Source organism: Oncorhynchus nerka, linkage group LG20, assembly GCF_034236695.1.
Source record: "Oncorhynchus nerka isolate Pitt River linkage group LG20, Oner_Uvic_2.0, whole genome shotgun sequence".
In the NCBI taxonomy this organism is placed as follows: Eukaryota; Metazoa; Chordata; class Actinopteri; order Salmoniformes; family Salmonidae; genus Oncorhynchus; species Oncorhynchus nerka.
The window spans coordinates 56595958-56619737 of NC_088415.1; the positions used below are offsets into that span (position 1 = coordinate 56595958).

At 41.7% G+C, this 23780-nt stretch overlaps 1 protein-coding gene and 1 long non-coding RNA gene across 2 annotated transcripts in view; one reads left to right on the top strand and one right to left on the bottom strand.

Annotated features, from left to right (window-relative positions):
* Window positions 1-441: 441 nt before the first annotated feature.
* Window positions 442-13206, bottom strand: LOC135563013 (uncharacterized). The gene is made up of 3 exons (XR_010460199.1): window positions 12888-13206; window positions 12493-12578; window positions 442-954 (listed from the first exon to the last, which is right to left on the bottom strand). It is a non-coding gene; the product is annotated as an uncharacterized LOC135563013 (long non-coding RNA).
* The window catches only part of LOC115102843 (muscleblind-like splicing regulator 1), a 104199-nt gene continuing 92620 nt past the window's right edge, over window positions 12202-23780 (top strand). Inside the window, exon 1 of the mRNA XM_029623217.2 lies at window positions 12202-12653. The gene's annotated coding sequence lies outside the window, so the exon portion shown is untranslated. The remainder of the gene's footprint in view (window positions 12654-23780) is intronic.

The following is a 23780-nucleotide window of genomic DNA, read 5'->3' on the forward strand; positions in this document are numbered from 1 at the left end:
ATTTAAAAAATAGCTAATAAGTGCTGAGATATTAGACAGGCTATTTTGACTGGCCCTGACCATCGTAGAGTCTGAGTCATAGGGAAAACATTGGATCATCGTTCTTCCGACTACAACATTTCCCTCAAGTTGACTTTTTGAACCACTGTTTGACTTGGGGTTTACCGTCTATGTGACAGTAATGTATTGACCTATAACAAAGACTTCAGGATAGTGACATTTTTTATATAGCCTAGTTATCACTGATTAAACACGTACCGCTGCACTATTACCACTGACTCATGGGGGGCAGGCAGGTATTAACGACATGTCAGCATTGACTTCCTCCTGAACGAACATCCTTTATAGTATCTCTCTCACCACCACTTTCTCTCTCTTTCTCTCTTTCTCTCTTTCCATCTGAAGAGTTTCATTCCAAAACACTATATCCATTTTCAGAAATGATGGTAAATGAGCTTTTATTGTTGAAAGAAATTATGAAAGAGACATGCTTTTTCACACGGGTTTGTTCAATGAGACATTGTATTTGTTTAAAATATATTACATTTCAATTCGGAGAGAAAAATAGTCATAATCATGTTTATTTCAAAATGCTATATATCCGCCTCCCTTTCAGAGAAATAAGTCGTTTTGAACAGTGAAATGTAACAAATAATGACATTTTTAATAAAGAACTGTACAAATGGTACATTTGTGACATCAATATAAAGATAACATGTTGGGGAAAATGGTTCAATAAAGTAATATGAGATCTGTATGTAAGACTTTGACATTTTAGTCATTTAGCAGATGCTCTTATCCCCCCCTCTCTGTCTCCCTCTCTGTCTCCCTCTCCCTCTCTTCCCCTCTCCCTCTCTGTCTCCCTCTCCCTCTCTTCCCCTCTCCCTCTCTTTCTTGGCGTAGCCCGGTCGGAATGCGGCAGTGGCCTCTTGCAGACGGCAGCGTCCAGGGAACCTAAAAAGGGAAGGAGTCTCACATTGGGTTCCTGGCAGCAGTAAGAAGTAGCAGGCAGGCAGGCAGGCAGCAGGCTAAATTAGGCTGTCTCACTGACTTCCACTCCCCAGAGCCCTGTAGGCAGACCTAAGGAAGGAAGGCTGCACCAGAGGCCCTTATTGCCTGCTGCGCTACTGTGTCTCTGAGAGTCCCTGAAGAACCTCAGTCCCTGTGAAGGAGCTAAGTGTAGGTCAGTTGTATCTGGATAGAAGAGTGTTGTACTTTTGAAAGGGTGTTTTGGGATTTTCTTGGGATGCCGATTGATAACGGATGTTCACAGACCTGACTAGAGCAAGGTAAACATGATTGATAAGATTTTGAATGTAGATTTGATTTGACTTGTTGGTTGAATATTAACTAGAAGTCCTGTTGACACAAATCTAGTAGCTATAGCACTTTTAGAAAAATCTCTTTCTCTCTCTTTTTCTTTCGCTCTCTCTTCCTCTGTCTGTCTGTGTCCTCTCGTTCGCGCTCTCTGTCTCTCCATTGGCGGCAGGTGGGGATGTGCTGAGTGCTGCTCTCCTCTCAATATCGACTTCAGAAGGCCAGTCTGTCTCCTGTCTCTACCCCTGTGACAGATTGACGGGCTTGGCACTGAAGGTCTGATATACAAATGCACTTCTGAACAGGAACTTGGGGTAAGTGAAACCTTGTGCCAGTGCACCTGATACTGTAGGTGGGAGGGGGGTATATGGTGACCTAAGCTCCCCTTCTGTTTCTGTGCCCCTAAACAGAACCACTACCACACCCAACTTCCTGTTTCGAATTGTTTCACTCCTTATCTGTAATGCTGCAAACTGGTCACATGTCAGAGTGACTTCCTCTTTTCACACACACACACACTGACTGCTGTGAGGGAGAGAGAGAGAGAGCGAGAGAGGGGGGAGTTAGGGGTGGGGGCGGGGTGAAAGAAAAAAGAGAAATTTGGCGGACGGCAGGGAGAAACTATTAAACGTTACCATGTTTGGCAGCACATAATGTAAGCAAAAGATGCAAATGAGATAAGAAGGGCAGATTGCCATGGCAACCTGCTTGTCGGATCGGCCATGGTGTGATTCGGCCGCTCGCCAGGCAGAAGGCGCTGTTGGGAGAGGGGGAAAGAGGGAAAGAGAGAGAGGGGGAGGGAGGTGGAGTGAGAGAGTGAGACAGAGGGGGGGAGGGAGGGAGGTAAAGTGACAGCAATAAAAAGAGAGAGGAGGGAGAGAGAGAGAGAGAGCGGTGGGGTGAGATAAAGAGAGGAAGTGGAGAGAGAGAACTATTGAGTTAGAAAGAGCAAGAGAGAAGAGAGATGGGCAGTTTAACCCACAATGCATTGTGGTACGTTGTGACTCGGTTAAAGTGTTGTCACTCAGCCCCAGTGTCACGTCAGCTTTCTACAGACATACAGGTAAGAAGGCACAGACACAGGGGACTTAAGGGCCACCTCTCTTTAGGATGAGGATAACCTCATAAACCTAGAAATATATTGGATGTAAACTATTATATTTACTTTGATTTGACTTTACTTTCATACTTTTCTCTATGTAAAACTATAATACATATTTGACAAATGAATGAACTGTTTCACGCGGCTTCCATACCGTGCAGAGAATACGAAACACTTCTGGTACTTTTTGATTATATTGTGAACATTTTCTAAAGATAACATTTATAAGTGCCTCATTCAGTAGCGACTTCATGCAGAACTTGTTTTATTTTAATGTATTTTGTTTGAAAAACTTTTGTTTTAACTTTACTACCGCAACAGCTGTCAGCATCTCCACTCTTCCTTTTATGTGAGTGTTTATGAGTGTGAATGATTGAGGTTGAGATGGTGACATTTTGAAATCGTTTGCAACTATTTCTCTGCAACCTGCTTTAATATTATAGCACACTGCAAAGCCAACTGAAATATCTCTTTACACAGGGTGTTTCCATTCACTTTCATATAATCTCCCTAGATAAGGCCAAAGTTAAGAGATATGCTACTGCATACACAGTGTGGAGTCAGCTAGGGACACTATGCCCTCTGTTTCCTAAGTCTGTGACTGTTAGAATCGCACCTGCTTCTCCTATCTGCGTCAGTCGAGAGAGAGCCATAGAAAATGGCGCGCTGAGGGACAACCTTATCTTCACGCACCAGCAAGGCAGTTATTGCTGTAAGATGAATGATATGCTTTTTTTTATGTAGTCTTTGAGAATGTTTCTTAAATTCTTTCAGAATGTTTTTAAATGGTTTCCAATAGTTTAGCAATTGAAGTTTGCGTGATTATAATTGTTTTACTCCCAAGTTTTTGTCTCGTAGTTTGACTTCATCAGTCTCTTCACATTTACCATTGATTAACTTTGTTGACAAGCAAACCGAATCCCTCAAGGCTGCATTCAAAAGGGGTGTTACCACACAGAACGAATGAGGAACTATTTTCGTCTCAGCAGTTATATCTCATCTACATTCTGCTGTCTCATAACATCACAACGACAAAATGTTGTGAAATGGCTGACGTTGAATGTAGCTCTCTGAGCTTCCAGCCTGTCAGCGATGTTGTGTGTGCCATGCTATATATTTTTGGGTGATGCTCTGTAATGGTGGTGTAATGTGTGTGTGTGTGTTTGTGTGTGATAGATGGGCCATCAGGGCTTATAAAGGGTCTGGGACATTTCAGCCAGTTCACATCAGCGAGCCAGTGTAATTTACAGAAGGCTGGGAAATAGCAGGGCGCTGAGCAGAGAGGGAGACACTCAATGTTTTCACCACAGGAGGAAAAGGGAGAGGGAGAGAGAGAAAGAAAAAAGAAAGAGAGAAAGAAAGAAAGAAAAAGAGAACGAGAGAGAGAGGTGTCATTAAAAGTTTTGGCCTGCTGTCTCTCATAAAGAAAGAGAGAAAGACAGAGAGTAGTTGTGGATAAGATGAAATTGCATTTGATTTGAAAAATGCATAAACCAGTACGTTTTCATCTCATTTCAACCAGCATTGTAAACATTGTAGAGTAAAACCTCACGTTAAATACATTGAATTAACCTGATTAACATGTTGTTACATCAATCACATTTCAACATAATCATCAGAACTATGTACACGTTGAAACTGTGTAGAAACGTAAATGATCCTTTTCATCCTATATTCAGTGTTTCAGAAAGTATACACACCCCTTAACTTCATCCAAATGTTGTTGTGTTACAGCCGGAATTTAAAATGGACAACATTTAGATTTTGTGTCACTGGTCTACACACAATAGCCCATCATGTCAAAGTGGAATTATGTTTTTATTTTTTTTAAATTTACAAATTAATAAAAAATGTAAAGCTGAAATGTCTTGTCAATAAGTATTAAACCCCTTTGTTGTGGCAAGCCTAAATAAGTTCAGTAATGTTGCATAACAAGTCACATAATAAGTTGCATGAACTCACTCTGTGTGCAATAATAGTGATGAACATGATTTCTTTATGACTACCTGATCTCTGTTCCCCACACATAAGGTCCCTCAGTCCAGCAGTGAATTTCAAACACAGATTCAACCACAAAGACCAGGGAGGCTTTCCAATGCGTTGGAAAGAAGGTCACCTACAGTATTGATCGATTTTAAAACAATTTTAAAACATACATTGTATTTATATACAATACCAGTCAAAAGTTTTGAAACACCTACTCATTCAAAGGTGTTTCTTTATGTTTGACTATTTTCTACATTGTAGAATAATAGTGAAGACATCCACACTATGAAATAACACATATGGAATCATGTAGTAACCAAAAAAGTGTTTAAAGAAATTAAAATGTTTTATATTTGAGATACTTTCAAGTAGCCACCCTTTGCCTTGATGACAGCTTTGCACACTCTTGGCATTATCCACAATCTAAATGTGTTTATTCAACTTTCTTGTTGTTTTTCTGTTTGATGGAAACAGTATGAGAGTTTTAACTACATTCCATCTGTAGTCAATTGTTTTATGTAGTTGCTTTTTCATGTTTTGAATGTTTTATTGTAGTAACCCTCAAGCTTTTTTCCCTCCATAGTTTAAGGACTATTTCATCACGTAGAATGTTTATACTTAAAAATATGTAACTTTGTGCACCATCTATAATCGAAATGTGTTTATCCAACTTTCTTGTTGTTTTTCTGTTTGTCTTTGTATGGGCATTTATTTGACTTATATTGTGGTTGATACACAACAACAAAAATTACTTCATAATAAGATAATACATCAGTTATCTACCGACAACATATTTGGCTGGACAGCAAATAAACTTTAAACACCATTTTTCTCAGTTTCAATGTTTGCGTAGTAACTTAAGTTACTGCTTGATTGCCTTGGTTTTTACTCAGATTATATGGTTACTGCACTTTTAACACTCCATTTTCTCTGAAACAGAACAGAATTGAACCAGGACACTTCATCACAAGATAAAACACATAATACAAAGCCTGATTTCAGTCTTAACTCAATTTTCACCAAAAGTCTAGTTACTATATTTTGCCTTTGTAGGGCAGTATAGTCTACACACGTTTTATGCATGTCGTTTGTGGTTATTGTCGGCCACTAAAGGTGGTGTGCACTATGGCCAGAGGCTCCGTGTGTAACACCGCAAAGTGGGAGATCTCTAATCAATGCAAAATGGAATTAAAATGGCGTAATTACGTTAGCTAAATGAGAAGGAGTAAGCTACAATGAGCAACCAACAGGCAGGCTGTTGTTTAAGCTGAATAGAGTTGTTGTAACATTAGACAAGGACGGAGAGCGCAGCAGAATAGCCCCATCTATCCTAGCTAGCTAGCTAGCTAACATTGGCGGATGTGGTTGATTGAGACGCAGCCCATGAAACAAAAAACACATATCTCTAGCTTAAACAGACAGTTTTATATTGGAATGCTAATACCCTTTCCAAGGGGGTGTGGACATCGACTCTAGGGTTTTAAATGTAGAGAAATATCCTCTGTGGTTATGACATAGATAAGGGATTGAGGACTGAGAGGAAATGTCCGCAATCGAAATGGAGAAATAAAGAGAGAAATGGAGTGAGTACAAAATACTGCCGCGATGCATCAATCACCCTGCGCCTCTATTACAGGTCAAAGCATACTATTTCTCCAATCTGGGTCAGAGTGACCTGGCCTGCATTGACCAATAGGCTTTCAACGGACCCATATGGGGCCCCAGTTTCTCATCTAGAACAGATAATCATATCAAAGCTAATTAAAAGCAGCCATTTTGACTCAAACGTGAATGGATCTGTTTCTATGTGTGGTGTGTGATCGGTTACCATGTGTGTGAGCAGTAATGGAGAAAACTGATGTCCATCAAAGTTAAAATTTGTGCGGTTGGAACTACCCAGCACTAGCTCTCAAGTTTCTAATTTCAGTCCAGCTAGGAGCTAGTATGCAGCCTTCTCTCGCTCTTGAGAGAGAGAACCTTTTTTGTAAAAGGAAGCTAGAGAAGGAAATCAAGAATGAGGGAGAAAGAAAGAACAAGATAGTGCTTTGAAGTGTTTGCGGAGTTGAACCCAGTTAGTCCTCTAGCTGGGGCTGTCAGAGATTGTCACCCTGGGTTTAGGCCAAGCCGTGTAAATTAGAGGTGACTTATCACCAGCTCTAGTTAGACTGGCCTACAACGCTCTGCACCGATCTGCTGCTAACAGGCAAAGCTCATCACATCATCCATGGAGAGAAAGGGAGAGTGAGGGATGAGGGGTAGGGGGACATAGAAAGAGAGAGATGGGGAGCAGAGTGAGTGAGGGGAGACAGGAGTCACAGAGGAGCGGGACAGAGAGAAAGCGAGAGAGGGGCTGAGAGAAGAGAGCGATAGCGTGCCGGGAAACCTGTAGTGCACAGGTGCACTGCAATTAAATGAGTGACATTTCATTGAGATACTGTAGGTGAAGAAACGATGGATGTTTGGTTCAACTGTTTTCAGAACTAAGCATTTCACCATAGATGTTCAAGTGAAGCCTATGTAAAGGGAAGCCGGTTGCACCAGTCACGTGCAACATCTCCACTGACCTCACATACTCTCCATCCATGGGCATAAAATTAGCCTTGGACCCAACCCTGTGGCTGTGGCCTCCCTTCCTCTCTCCCTGCCTTGACCAGTAAACTATGCATTAGCTTTGGGTTGGTTGCTGGGAGCTGGGAGCTGTGTGATGGTTTCTCATGGTTGTTAAAGTCATGCATTTGAGCTGATGGTTTCTCCAGTCTTTGTCTCTCTTTCTCTCTCTTTCTTTTTCTCTCTCTCTTTCTCTTTCTTGCTTTTTCTCTCTCTCTCTCTCTTTCTCTCTCTTGTATTGTGTCCCTGGGCTGTGGCCTTTCTAGTTGGTATACTGTATCTGTGTGCTGTGTCTTGGTTTCTTTGGTTGGTAAAATATTGTATTATTAAATATTAAAGAATTAAACATCTCACTAAAAGCTTCAGTCATACAAAAGTTCTACTTAAACCCGAACCGGTCCTCCAGTAGATTAGAAAGAATGGCTCACCCTTTGTTCAAAATATCCTTTTTGCCTTTATCCAGATTACAAGCTCTCATTTTCAGTTAATTGAAAATGAATCCTTGTTCAAAGGATCACCTTTTCAAAAACAACCCATACAAAGCTGGTTATAATTTCAATGTCATCCTCCTGAAAAGCCAGAATAAATATTAAAACAAATATTATGGTTAAACTCAAATATACTCAAGTATTAAAAAAAAACATTATTCATGTAAAAACATTTATGATATTATGAATAGGAATGGTGATGGTATGTCACACATGCAGTTATCAAAAACATATGGGAATGTTTGCTCTATCCAAAGTTATATATCATTTTTTTGTCATAAATCAAAAAATATACCAGTTTCATTTGAGGACCAAATGTTGATACAGGTTGCAAAATAACTGGGAAAAGATTTTCGATGTTCAGATGGTTTATGAACTGACACACAAAACAACACTTTATTCAAGACTTAAGAGTTTTTCAATTTCAATTATTATACAAAATTCTTGCCACCAACAGAATGTTATGTACAGGATATGGCGCATACAACCATTTCAGTTCTGAAGGTTTTTCTGCGAAGAGACAGAATAATTACATATTTTATTCTGGTATTGCCCTCATGTGGCTTGTTTCTGGTCACAGGTTCAGGAGTGCCTGAGAAATCACAGCATTCACTTAAAATGCTAACCCTACAAATAGCACTGTTGAGTGATTTGGAAAGCCATAGTCAATCAGTTAACAATATAATAATACTAATAGCAAAAATATGTATCTTTAATTTACAATCTATGGATACTATGAGATCACAAAGGTTCAGAATGAATGTAATACATCACAGCACAGTTAAAAATATAAGTCATTTACAGAGTGTTCTGGAAGTATTTCAACCCCTTCAGCTTTTCTACATTTGTTACGTTACAGCCTTATTTGAAAATGTATTGAATAAAACATGTCCTCATCAAAAACAGGATTGTGTCGAGGCACAGATCTGGGGAAGGGTACAAAAGAATGTCTGCAGCATTGAAGGTCCCCATGAACACAGTGGCCTCCATCATTCTTAAATGGAAGAAGTTTGGAACCACCAAGACTCTTCCTAGAGCTGGCCACTCGGCCAAACTGAGCAATCGGGGGAGAAAGGCCTTGGTCAGGTAGGTGACCAAGAACCCAATGGTCACGCTGACAGAGCTCCAGACTTCCTCTGTGGAGATCAGAGAAACTTCCAGAAGAACAACCATCTCTGCAGCACTCCACCAATCAGGCCTTTATGGTAGAGTGGCCAGACGGAAACCACTCCTCAGTAAAAGGCACATGACATCACATGACATCCTTAGAGTTTGCCAATAGGCAACTAAAGGACTTTCAGACCATGACAAACAAGATTCTCTGGTATGATGAAACCAAGATTGAACTCTTTGGCCTGAATTCCAAGCGTCATGTCTGGAAGAAACCTGGCACCATCCCTTCGGTGAAGCATGGTGGCGGCAGCATCATACTGTGGGAATGTTTTTTAGCGACAGGGACTGGGAGACTAGTCAGGATAGAGGGAAAGATAAACAGAACAAAGTACAGAGAGATCCTTGATGAAAACCTGCTCCAGAGCTCTCAGGACCTCACACTGGGACAATGGTTCACCTTCCAACAGGACAGCGAACCTAAGCAAGCACAAGGCCAAGTGACACAGGAGTGGCTTCGGGACAAGTCTCTAAATATCCTTGAGTGGTCCACCCAGAGCCCGGACTTGAACCCAATCAAACATATCTGGAGAGACCTGAAAATAGCTGTGCAGCGATGCTCCCTTCCAACCTGACAGAGCTTGAGAAGATCTGCTGGGAAAATTGGGGAAACTACCTAAATACAGGTGTGCCAAGCTTGTAGCATCATTCCCAAGAAGTCTCAAGGCTGTAACCGCTGACAAAGTTGCTTCTACAAAGTACAGAGTAAAATGTCTGAATACTTATGTAAATGTCATATTTCCATTTGATTTTTTTTTACACATTATGGGGTATTGTGAGTAGATTTCTGAAGAAAAAAATCTATTCAATCAATTTTAGAATGATGCTGTAAAGTAACACATTTTTAAATGTATTTTTATTTGACCTTTTATTTAACTAGGCAAGTCAGTTAAGAACAAATTCTTATTTTCAATGACGGCCTAGGAACAGTGGGTTAACTGCCTGTGGAGTCAAGGGGTCTGAATACTTTCCGAATGCACTGTAAGAGAGAGTGGTCTACGGAGATATTTGGAATGGGCTACGGAGATAGGTGGTGTGGGATTAAAAGCTTACGATCTGTTATAGTTAGGACGGGAAACACCATATACCGGATATATCTGAGTACCATGTAATGTGTAATATCAAACTATATTTCTGATATGTAATACTGTGTATAAAAGTACAATGTGAATAATGTATATGTAACAAAATAGCTGTAAAAAAGAACAATGTAAAACCAAGTTACTTTTGTCCTCCGAATAGATGGGCCAATATTAATAAAAATAAATAAAAAATATAGCTGCTAGCAGCAATGAATGGGGTTCACAGGATAACAAAGCAAGGAGATAATGTAGGACCTATCTTACTTTATGTGTAATCAGTGAAAGCATTAGCCTGTTGATTTAAATCTCAGTTGGTACACTACACTTTATCGTTCCAAAATACTTTAAAACACTCTCACAGCTGTAACAAGCTGACTGTGCAATCGGTAGGACTTCTGGTTTCCCATTTTACAGAATAAAATATAAACTTTTTACTACGTTCAGACTACATAATAGTGCAACAATAAATGAGTATACAGATATACTAATCACGGAAGAGGAAATGACGTGGCAAGTGGCATCATGGTAGGCACAGCTTGTCCAATTAATTAATCGTAAAATTAAGGATTAGCTGATAACTGCCAAACTAACATTCTGGATAACATAGAGAACCTCAAACTCATGGTATGCTCGAACAACAATGATACACATCAAAGCCACCAAGATCAATCTTTTCCTCAAGCAAAACTGAAGAGGATTAAACATCTGAATATAACAATAGAAGATGAGGTTTTTAAACAATGTCCGCAGAAGATAAGACATTGCTGGAAAGCATAAAGGAACAGCTGAAGATGCTGGATCTTTTGCCTGGGTTATTGGAGGAGGTTGAGGCCCCCAAGTCAGGAATAGATTACAGCAATAAAACAAAGAAGAAATACGAGCTGAAAAGAAATGACTGAAAAGAGAATACCACGATGGAAGCAGAATTACGTGATCTGACGTGCAGAAGAATGAAGAATAATATTATCATAATGGGAGTAAAGGAGGATGAAAATGAAAACTGTCTGGCAACTGAGAATAAAGTGAAGCTTTTCATGAAACGCAATCTCAAGATGACAACCAAACAGGAAGATACAATCGATTTTTAGCAGCAAGGGGGAGAGAAATCTCCATCCAATTGTAGGTAGGCTAACTCACTACAAAATGAAGGTTGCCTTGATACAACGGGGTAGGGATCTGAAGAACAATTTCCCCATGAAATAGTGGAGAGACGACGTGCCCTGTACCCCACTTTCAAAAGGCTCCAAGCAGAGAAGCAGAATGTTTGTCTCATGGTCGATAAGTTGTATGTCAACCACCAATTGTGCAAGGACTCGAAGATTACAACATGGCTACTTCCACAACATTGCAAAACACTACACATTACAATCCTATATTCGTTAAAAACAATGTCATGCATGATGGACTCATCTTTTTTACTCATGGAATATGGAACCTTGGACTATGTGGACTTATAATGGGGTTTAGATTCATGGAAAGGTGAAAATGGGTGCTGGTAGGCGGAGTCTTTTTCTTTTTTTAGAGCAGGGGTTCCCACCTTTCAACTTACTCTTGAAAGTTGTAATAGTAGAATGCACTAGTAGAATCCTCTTGTCATGTTAGTCATTGCATACCTTAAAGAGCTATTTATAACTTGTCCGAGATATCAAGATGAACTAGTCCATGTCAGCTAACATTTTTTAGCTAGTTTTTTAAGCTCATATATTTTGATGGAATGTCTAAGTCACTCAAATATCACATGCATACACATCAGACATGGCAAAATCCATAGAATTGCATGAACATTTGCTTTAAAACTGCAACATTTTCTCTGTACCTCATTACAAAATGTTTAGAATTGCAGTAAATAAGCTTTAAAACGTTTCTCTCCACCAACAAGAGGGGATGTGAACAGTTTTTGTCATGAACAGTGCTTGTGCCCATAGAAATAGATGTGGCGCGCAGGATGTTCCCCAATACTGGTTTAAAAGCTTATTTCCGGCAATTCCACACATTTTGTCATGCACAATATATAAACTGAACAGTGACGGACCCAAAATCAAACCTTGTGGAATGCCACATGGGTGACAAACTCTTGACCGATTGAAATAGGTTCCAAACCAATATAGAACTGGACCGGAGAAGCCAACCCACCTCTCCAGTCTGTCCAGAAGGACATGATGGTCGACAGTGTCGAATGCAGCACACAGAGAGTTGTTTGGCGTCTGTGTTGGCTGTGAGATCATCTACCAATTTAACTAAGGCTGTGCAGGTCTGACAATCTTTCACCTTCTGTCTCGCCCCTCCCTATTTCTCTCTCCCCCTCTTTCTCTCACACCCTTGAAAATAACAGTGTTGATGTAATAGAGCCAGCAGTTCCTGGTTGTTGGTCTAGTGGGTGGAGCGAGCAGACAGACAGAGAGTGAGTGAGAGAGAGAGAGAGCAGCCAGAAAGCTGCAGCAGAGAGTCTGTATGATTTGTGTTGCCGGATGCAGTCAGTGCTGCCTCCTCCTCCTCCACTCCTCCTCTCCAGCTGCTGCTACAGTGCAGTCGTCCAGCAAGTGGAGCTCTCCTCTGGCTGCAGTAGCCCGGTGCCCAGAGACACAGCACAGCCACCAACAGGAGCAGGGAAGGGGAGACACTAGCGCACAGAGCCAAGCCAGCAACACACACACACAGTGGCAGGCACTCCTCTTCTCGCACCACACCGTTCTGCGCAGCGCCTTCACTCGTTCGCTTGTTCACTCACTCTCTCACTCACCCCTCCGCCAGATTTCTCCCTCGTTCCACTCTGCTCTGCCTGAGAATGGTCCAGCCGGTGCCTGGGGCTCTTCTGTCGTGGCCTGTCTGAACACACACAAACACACACATACTCAACAGACACACGGATGCGCGAGCACAAACCGAACAGCAATGTGAGAGGTAAGGGTTTCCGTTTTACCCTACTCTTTTTTTCTCTTTCTCCCTATCTCCCTCTCTGACGAGGCGACTGTTTTTACTTACAGCAGTATGGTCCAGCCTGTTGTAAGGGAAAGATATGCTGGGGTTTGTTAGCTTTAGGTCTATGTGTGTGTTCACTTTGCGGGGCACTGGGTTAACATCTGTTTGTTATGTCTTACACACACACACACACACACACACACAGAAAATGCATACCAGACTAAATACAGAAGGTCACACAATAGCTTCTATAACTTCTTTCTGTGGCGAACGCTAGAAGTGTGTGTAGAAGGCTGTGGTTACTCCGGGAAGCAGGAAAGTGGATCAGTAGTTGGGATACACAGGTTCTATTCCCTCTGTCTGACTCAACAACTCAACATGTTGGAAACCAACGGGCCAACCAGAGTGAGGCTTGGTTTACGACTAAACATAAAAAGGCTTGCCTATTTTCTCTAGCATTCCTTTCTCTCTTTCCTTCGCTCTGTTTTTTCACTTTCTCCTCCCAACTCTGAGCGTCAGCCTGGCAGTGGTGTGGTTTTTAGCATGCACTCTCAGCGTGTGTGTGCTGTGTAAGGTGAACTCCCCGCCTGCTGCATGTAAATGATGTGTGACATGTGTAGCTGCTGCTACCTTATATGGTGAGCGCTGTATTTCAGTACAGTAAAGCCTTGCCAAACATTCCGGGTCGCGGGAGGAGAGAGTGTGTGAGGGGGTGGCTGTGTCTGTGTGTGTGTGTGTGTGAGTGTTTGCCTGCGTCTCTTTGTGTGTGTCTCACAGAGAGGGAGTAACTGAGAGAGTGCGAGAAAAAAGAGAGAGAGAGAGAGCGACTCATTGAATGGAAGCTTTTTAGTTTGCGGTGCGGCACTGTTTACTTGGAGCAGCTAAGTAAGTGAATACTACTTTGAACGGCTGAGAGAGATTCACCAATGTTGTCATTTAACAGGGTTTACGTGTGTGTGTTCAAGAGGAAAGTAACCCTGTTGTCTGTGTGTTATGATGAGAAGACATGTACTATAGCATTATGGCTGGTTCTGCTGTGAAGGGAGACAGTTGCTGGTAGCTACTAGCTAGCACCATTGGGTCCTCCTTCTCTGGGTTTAGACTTTACAGTCCTGGCCTCTCCACTCTCTTCTCCTCCCTTCTGTTCTGTTCATCTGATGCTTTAAGGTTATGGGCCCTGGCCTCTATTGTCTTCTACTCTCTTATCCTCCCTTCTCCTCTCCACTCAGTTCCCCATTGGTTTCCTCTTGGCGGTGTGTCTGTGGTTGAAGCACCAATGAGGAATTTTGTTGTTGTGAGTTAGATGGTTTGCAGTGGCCCATAGAGATGCACTGCTGATTACGTAGTGGGTTCTGCCTTTCCCTTATGGAATGCTTTTAATCTTTTTTTCATGTCCTTGATTTATACTGGAGATCATGCTGAGATTAAATATCTCTTTGACAAGGGAGAGTCGTCCCAAGACAGCTGTATTTATTCAAATGTATTTATAAAGCCCTTTTTACATCAGCCGATGTCACAAAGTGCAGTACAGAAACCCAGCCTAAAACCCCAAACATCAAGCAATGCAGATGTAGAAGCACGATGGCTAGGAAAAACTCCCTAGAAAGGCTGGAACCTAGGAAGAAACCTAGAGAGGAACCATGCTCTGAGGGTTGGCCAGTCCTCTTCTGGCTATGCCGGGTGGAGATTATATATTTTTATTGTGTTGTGATGTTCAGTTCCTCGTGGAATCATTTGCTGACACATTGCTGTGTGTTTATGTGTGTGTCTCCATGATGTGTGTGTGTGCATTTGTGCGACCATGCATTTTTGCATGTGTTTGTGTGCCTCTGTGTGTATATTTCATAGGTTCAATCATGTGTGTGTGTTTGTGTGTCTGCACATTTTTGAGTGTCTCCCTGTATCTCTGAATGATCTATGCTCTGACCTGAGGACAGGATGAGGTGCCTGAGAGGTTCCCTCTAACAGGTTAAGCCTTCATAGGGCGTTTGGGTCTACAGGCATGTTACTACCATGTTACGATTGAGTTTGAACTGAGTTATGCCCCATATTACACCAATATCACACTCCATACTAGGCTGTCATGGCAACGCGGTAGCGGTTGATTCGATCGCTGCTATATGGCACAGTCCAAACTTTAATGTTTGTTCAAGGGTTTGGCAAGTTGAATAGTCAAATACTTACTTGCAGCTTACCTGGTTATCGGATTTCATTGTCTTAGTAGTATTATGTCTGGAATGTATGAAAAACATACTGTAGAAGAAATGACAGGCAGGGTTCAGCTGTAGCCTGATCTAAAGACAGCTGTAGTACTATGTTACTGCAAGGCTATACTGCAAAGCTACTAGTAGAACAATGAATGTCATATTTTTTTTTTTACATCTGTAAAAATCTCAGAAAGAGAAAACATTTTAAACTGACAGTTTACTTCAGTTATCCTTTCTCATTTCATGCCAAACCCACATCATGAACTTTCCCCAGTACCAGGATATTTTTTGACAAAAACCTGGTTGCTTCTGCCAGGAGGCTGAAACTCGACTTCCAGCAAGACAATAACTCCAAACACACATCAAAATCCACAAAGAAATGGTTAATTGGCTACAAATTCAATATTTTTCAATGGCCATCTCAGTCTCCGGACTTGAAACCCATTGAAAACCTGTGGTTTGAATTAAAAAAGGCTGTCAGTCCATAAGAGCAGATGAAGGATATCAAGGATCTGGAAGGATTCTGTATGGAAGAATATCTAAGATCCCTCCCAATGTGTTCTCCAATCGAAGAAAAACATTTTAGAAAAAGGCTCAGCAACGTTGTCCTTGCAAGGTGATGTATCGAAAGTTATTGAAAACAGCGGTGCCAATCATTTTGACCCTTACCTTTTTGACAAAAAACATCTCTCTGAGCAATTGTGTTAGTATAAAATAATGTACTTTTTTTTGCATACAATATACAGTGCATTCGGGGAGTATTCAGATCCCTTGACTCATAATGACAAAGCAAAAACAGTTTTTTTAAAATGTATTAAAAAAACTAAAACTGAAATATTACAGAAGTTTTCAGACCCTTTACTCTGTACTTTGTCGAAATACCTTTTTCCAGCGATTACAGCCTCAAGTCTTCCTGGGTATGATGATACAAGCTCAGCACACACGACAGATTTTTACCTTGTCAGCTCGGGGATTCGATCTAGCAATCTTTTGGTTACTGGCCCAACGCTCCAATCACTAGGCCTCCTGCCGCCCCAAGTTTCTCCCATTCTTCTCTGTAGATCCTCTCAAGCTCTGTCAGGTCGGGTGGGGAGCATCACTGCACAGTTGTTTTCAGGTCTCTCCAGAGATGTTTGAGTCCAGCTCTGGCTGGGCCACTCAAAGCCATTCATTGTCTTGGCTGTGTGCTTAGGGTGGCTGTCCTGTTGGTTCCAAACTTCTACCATTTAAGAATGATGGAGGCCACTGTGTCCTTGGGGACCTTCAATGCTGCAGAAATGTTTTGGTACCCTTCCCCAGATCTGTGCCTCGGACACAATCCTTTCTCGGAGTTCTATGGACAATTCCTGTTTTTGCTTTATCATTCTGGAGTATTGTGTGTAGATTGCTGAGAATTACATTTTTTTATAGAGGGCTTCTGTCTATTTGAGCTGGTCAGTCTGTGATGCTAATCCTTTTGATAGCTAAGGAGATGGAGAAAACACCTGTCTCTGGATTACCTCTTCAAACTAAGGTATGGCATTCCTGACAGGGAGACTCATCCATCATGCATGATGATGTATACAGGTAAGATAGTCTAGCATTAGCTAGCTACATTTTCAGATATGATATGTTTCTAATTTTGACAAAGTGGTTTATTTCAAGCTAAAGTGTACTGTTAGCTAGCTAGCTAATGTTAGCTGGCTGGCTCCCTAGCTGATGTTATTTTTCGTATCCCAGAGCCGTTTGCCTTGCTCACGTGACGTGTTTGATCTTACACTTTGTTTCCCTAGCTAGCTACATGTATTAAGCTAAAGTGTACAACACCCATTGAATATGGCCGGTGTCAGTAAACGTTGGCAAAAAAGCGTAATGGAATTGTTGCCAGCGGAGCTGGTTAGGCTGTTTTCATGTTATACTGATGTAAAGCAATCATCGGCCAGAGCGTCAATTGTGCGCTCAGAGAGCGAAACGAGGTGGGTGGGGCTAAATCTTAAGAGGGTGTGAACGATGCTGTATGGCTGTAGACAAAGAGGAGCTCTTCACTAGATTCCAAAACATTCAAAGGCCATTTTCTCAAAAGTGAGTTTACAATTTTATCAACTTTCAAGGCAGAATTACTTTTCCATTGTTCCTAAACTACAGTGTATAATATACCATTTTGTATCTCTGAGTCTCTACTTTTATCCAATGTAAAAAAACACAATTTCAAATTTTGCTACATAAGACCAATTCCAGGTGGTGAGTCACAAATGTGTAAATGAGATTAGTTTCTCGCGGCAGACATGCATAAACATGTACAGAAATGTATACAATAATACAGAAGTTGACATTAGAGGTGTGACCATTTTAAACTAAATGTGTATTGTTAACATTAAGAAAACATCCCTAACTGAAAGACGGTGGGGTTTTTAAAATCACAAAATTCAAGTCACATCATAGTTATCACAAAACTACCACTATCAGGTCCTGATCATCATCATAAAGGAAGACATTTAAATTAAACAAATACCTTACGCAACAATGCTGTAACGTTAGGAGGCAGGGTTGGGCTCAATTATGAATTGTAGAATTGACTCCCATTGAACATATGAGTTGAAATTCGATTTGAATTAGCCAACATCCCACAGGATGTAGAATTTGAATTTGAGTGTGAGTGACAGGAAGTAAAATTGAATTCAGTGCAATTCAAAGAAATTCCACTCAGTCATATAACGAGAGTTTTATTTAATCTGACAGGTCACACTTCCAGATACCAAACAATATATCACTTTTATCTGGAAACAATGCTTAGAATAGCCAATTATATTTCCAACAACCATTTCATTTGTTTCGCTTCTTTTTGAAGGCCTCAGGGTCAACTTGAGGGTTAAACAAATGCAATAACATACAGGTTTTGTTTTCCTTGATCATTCATTTGAAGTTTGTCCTGAAAATCTATTGTTTCAACAATATTTTATATGCATGTATAAAACAACATTTTTTAATGTTTTATGGACAATGTGTTTATTTGTATAGACTTAACTTAATATAGAATAGAAGACAAATTTGAATGTCATTGTATTTCACTGAATTCAGTTCTATTTCCTTAAATGCAGATTTGAATTACAATTCTGTATCCTGTTTACTACTTCAATTCAAATTCAAGAATTGTATTGTAATTCTTGAGGCATTCTCAATTCTTGAGGCATTCTCAATTCAATTCTGAATTGAGCTTAACCCTGGTAGGAGGATAAAAAAAGACCATTGTTTCATTAACAGGAACTGTAATGCATGAGGGAGAGAGAAGCAGGGAGCTTGGGAGGGGCTGTGCGTTGTGTGTCTGAGAGGGGAGCAGAGAGGGGTAAGAGAGATAGCAACCAAGTTGACTTACGCTGGTAGATTAACTTATTGTTAGTTATTTATCATCTCATCTGATTACATACTACCTGTTTTGACTGCAACAAATCGAGATAAGCTAGTTAAAATAGCTAGCTAGCAAGCTAAGGTTAGCTAGGCTAATTGAGTCTACATAACTTTAACTGTGTGCTTTCTCCCTTTCCTACAATTGGACACCAACAAGATACACGCGCCACTCTCGTGAGTGGCCCTAGTACTGATCCGAGTACATCTTATATCCACCATACAGTTGAATGTAAATGCATTGGCCACAGACAGAGCAATAACAGATCTGTTATGGTATGTACAGTTTAATCCCAGACTCTTTAACAGCCACTGAGACACTAATGTAAACGTGAGCCGATAGCCTTCTCATTAGACCATAAGAGAAGCCATTATCCTCCATGTGTCTGTTCATGAGTTTAACACATCCGTGCACCCACACACACACACACAGTCATTCCGACGGTCACTCACATGGCCACACAGTCGGACATTCACGGCAGCTTAAACACACAACAGGGTACATGCCAGCATGTGTGTGTGTGTGTGTGTGTGTGTGTGTGTGTGTGTGTACGTCGTTAGTGACTGTGTATGTGGGCCACACAACAGATCTCATTGTCTTCGGATCCTCTGTTTGCTCTCATTGTAATGAATAGCCATTGTTTGTTGTGCGACGCTAACCAAAAACTCTCACTCTCTTGCTCACACAGAGACAACAGACACACACACACACACCACTTTGCCCCATGACAAACCAGGCATATGCTGCAAGAGGCAAGAAAAGGGGATCTGATACTGAGGATGGTTATTATGACGATTATTAGGAGTAGATCAAGTAATTTAGTGTGTTTTGTATAATACTCACTGATGATGATGATGGTAAGGAGGATGTTGACGGAAAATATTAAATGGGCTATGAGGAAGGTGTTAGACCTGTCCAGTATAAGACCCCGTGCTGTATTGCTGACCTAACCCAGTGAACCCATAAGACCGTGTTTGGTCCCAGACCTGTCCTTGGCCTGCGGTCATCTCTCTGGTCATAAAAGCTCTCAGTCAACATGGGAAGTGGCGTTGTCAAGGAAACCGTGTTTACTCTGAGATATATGGCTCATGGCTGTGTGTCACAGTGGTGTAGAGGCGGCCCTGGATAAAGTTGCAGTGTGAGTATAAGTGTGTGTGTGTGTGTGTGTTAACTTAACTGAGAATGTGTGTGTGCGAATGTATGCGAGTGAGTTTGTGTCAGTGACTGTGTGTCAGGGTGAGCGAGGGTGATATTGACTTTGATATTTAAAGCACACCAAACAGCCAGGGCTGCGTTATTGCGTTTCCTCCAATGCCTTCAACTCCGAAGGCCTATCTCAGCACACCATCACTCTGACTCTGTGCTAGTACCAATCCTTTACTAAAGAACAGGCTGAGGGAAATATAGTGCTGCTGTGTCTTTTTATTTCTGTGAACTGTGCATACAGGCAGCTCTCAGGAAAGCTAGTTTCGTTTTGCTAGCACATGCTAATAGTTTGGCTAACATCTCAAATATTTCAGTTCTCTGCTGGCACTATGCATACTTTTCTTCAGACATGCACTTTAATAATTTGTATACTCCATTTTTATGCTTTGGAGGGTGGAAGTATGCAGCTAGAAGCTTGGTTTGTGATTGATGCACAATGTTTAGCAGGGCAAGGCTAATTATCTAGCTAGCATCCAGTTATTCCTCAGGAAGCCTTATCATAACTGTGAACCACACCCTTGGTTTTTGTTGACTGCGAGGCAGTGATAGTGGTTTAGTCACAATGGCAACTCCTATGCCTTCCTGCACAATTCCAACGTAGCCTCGAACGCTGTAGCTTTCCATGTTGTCAGGCTGTCCCCCTCTGAGTCAAAATAGTAGGCTACGCTACATAATGGTTGTCACCTCACCTCCATAGCTTATGAACCTTGTTGATACATTTTATAGATAAGGACCTTGTTTTGATTTAATTAGACATATTCTAACACTAAAACCTATTGGCTCCATACTTGCAAATATTAGAAAAAGTTTCAACTTTAAATAACTGTCCAGTGAAAATCTCACTTTTAAAGGTTAATATTCTGTTATGTTTTTGACCCATCCTATCCTTTGTGGCCAAAGCATGAAACCCCCATTTGTATCCCAAACAGACTGTTTAAACAATGCTTGCTATTTCGTCATAGAGGATGAGCTGGCTAATCAGCACCATTCTGTTGTTGGGGTACGCACACACCATTCTGTTGTTGGGGTAGGCACACACCATTCTGTTGTTGGGGTATGCACACACCATTCTGTTGTTGGGGCATGCACACACCATTCTGTTGTTGGGGTATGCACGCACCATTCTGTTGGGGCATGCACGCACCATTCTGTTGTTGGGGTACGCACACACCATTCTGTTGTTGGGGTACGCACACACCATTCTATTGTTGCGGTATGCACACATCATTCTGTTGTTGGGGTACGCACACACCATTCTATTGTTGCGGTATGCACACATCATTCCATCAGAGAAAATCTGTTTTTTAATATACTTAATTGCCATTTTTTGGAAGGAAATATATTTCACTCATATTGTAAGTCATATTTCAGAGAAATTTGGAAACACTGGACAGTTACTTTCAACTTTTTTTTCAATATCTGCATCAGCCGATTAATATCGTCAATGTAGTTGTACGTAATAAAATGCTTTGTTGATTAATTCTTGCACTATGTGATTAATTATCAGTTCTAAACATGTATTTTTCTTCTCTATGGTCATTATCCCTTTGCGCATATGACAGACAGAGGAAGAGGCGAAGTGAGAGGATATAACCTGTTATGGCATGGCCATTGTCATTGAGGTCTTCCATCATACAAAGATGTGTCCTCTATCTCTTTCACTCCAGACCTGACTGCCCTCGACCAGCACAAAAACATCCTGTGGCGGACTGCAATAGCATCGAATAGCCCCCGTGATATGCAACTGTTCAGGGAAGTCAGGAACCAATACACGCAGTCAGTCAGGAAAGCTAAGGCCAGCTTCTTCAGGCAGAAGTTTGCATCCTGTAGCTCCAACTCCAAAAAGTTCTGGGACACTGTGAAGTCCATGGAGAACAAGAGCACCTCCTCCCAGCTGCCCACTGCACTGAGGCTAGGTAACACGGTCTCCACCGATAAATCCACGATTATCGAAAGCTTCAATAAGCACTTCTCAACGGCTGGCCATGCCTTCCGCCTGGCTACTCCAACCTCGGCCAACAGCTCCGCCCCCCCCGCAGCTCCTCACCCAAGCCTCTCCAGGTTCTCCTTTACCCAAATCCAGATAGCAGATGTTCTGAAAGAGCTGCAAAACCTAGACCCATACAAATCAGCTGGGCTTGACAATCTGGACCCTCTATTTCTGAAACTATCTGCCGCCATTGTCGCAACCCCTATTACCAGCCTGTTCAACCTCTCTTTCATATCGTCTGAGATCCCCAAGGATTGAAAGCTGCCGCAGTCATCCCCCTCTTCAAAGGGGAGACACCCTGGACCCAAACTGCTATAGACCTATATCCATCCTGCCCTGCCTATCTAAGGTCTTGAAAGCCAAGTCAACAAACAGGTCACTGACCATCTCGAATCCCACCGTACCTTCTCCGCTGTGCAATCTGGTTTCCGAGCCGGTCACGGGTGCACCTCAGCCACGCTCAAGGTACTAAACGATATCATAACCGCCATCGATAAAAGACAGTACTGTGCAGCCGTCTTCATCGACCTCGCCAAGGCTTTCGACTCTGTCAATCACCATATTCTGATCGGCAGACTCAATAGCCTCGGTTTCTCGGATGACTGCCTTGCCTGGTTCACCAATTACTTTGCAGACAGAGTTCAGTGTGTCAAATCGGAGGGCATGCTGTCCGGTCCTCTGGCAGTCTCTATGGGGGTGCCACAGGGTTCAATTCTCGGGCCGACTCTTTTCTCTGTATATATCAATGATGTTGCTCTTGCTGCGGGCGATTCCCTGATCCACCTCTACGCAGACGACACCATTCTATATACTTTCGGCCCGTCATTGGACACTGTGCTATCTAACCTCCAAACGAGCTTCAATGCCATACAGCACTCCTTCCGTGGCCTCCAACTGCTCTTAAACGCGAGTAAAACCAAATGCATGCTTTTCAACCGATCGCTGCCTGCACCCGCATGCCCGACTAGCATCACCACCCTGGATGGTTCCGACCTTGAATATGTGGACATCTATAAGTACCTAGGTGTCTGGCTAGACTGCAAACTCTCCTTCCAGACTCACATCAAACATCTCCAATCGAAAAATCAAATCAAGAGTCGGCTTTCTATTCCGCAACAAAGCCTCCTTCACTCACGCCGCCAAGCTTACCCTAGTAAAACTGACTATCCTACCGATCCTCGATTTCGGCGATGTCATCTACAAAATGGCTTCCAACACTCTACTCAGCAAACTGGATGCAGTCTATCATAGTGCCATCCGTTTTGTCACCAAAGCACCTTATACCACCCACCACTGCGACTTGTATGCTCTAGTCGGCTGGCCCTCGCTACATATTCGTCGCCAGACCCACTGGCTCCAGGTCATCTACAAGTCCATGCTAGGTAAAGCTCCGCCTTATCTCAGTTCACTGGTCACGATGGCAACACCCATCCGTAGCACACGCTTCAGCAGGTGTATCTCACTGATCATCCCTAAAGCCAACACCTCATTTGGCCGCCTTTCGTTCCAGTACTCTGCTGCCTGTGACTGGAACGAACTGCAAAAATCGCTGAAGTTGAGACTTTTATCTCCCTCACCAACTTCAAACATCAGCTATCCGAGCAGCTAACCGATCGCTGCAGCTGTACATAGTCTATTGGTAAATAGCCCACCCATTTTCACCTACCTCATTCCCATACTGTTTTTATACTGTTTTTTTTATTTTTTTTATTTACTTTTCTGCTCTTTTGCACACCAATATCTCTACCTGTACATGACCATCTGATCATTTATCACCCCAGTGTTAATCTGCAAAATTGTATTATTCGCCTACCTCCTCATGCCTTTTGCACACATTGTATATAGACTGCCCATTTTTTTTCTACTGTGTTATTGACTTGTTAATTGTTTACTCCGTGTGTAACTCTGTGTTGTCTGTTCATATAGCCCACCCAATTTACCTACCTCATCCCCATACTGTTTTTATTCTATTTACTTTTCTGCTGTTTTGCACACCAGTATCAGTACTACCTGCCCATGTTCATCTGATCATTTATCACTCCAGTGTAAATCTCCTAAATTGTAATTATTCACTCCTATGGCCTATTTATTGCCTACCTCCTCATCCCTTTTGCACACAATGTATATAGATTATTTTTTTCTACTATGTTATTGACTTGTTAATTGTTTACTCCATGTGTAACTCTGTGTTGTCTGTTCACACTGCTATGCTTTATCTTGGCCAGGTCGCATTTGCAAATGAGAACTTGTTCTCAACTAGCCTACCTGGTTAAATAAAGGTGAAATAAAATAAAATTAAAATAATATGGCCTGCCCTGTCATTG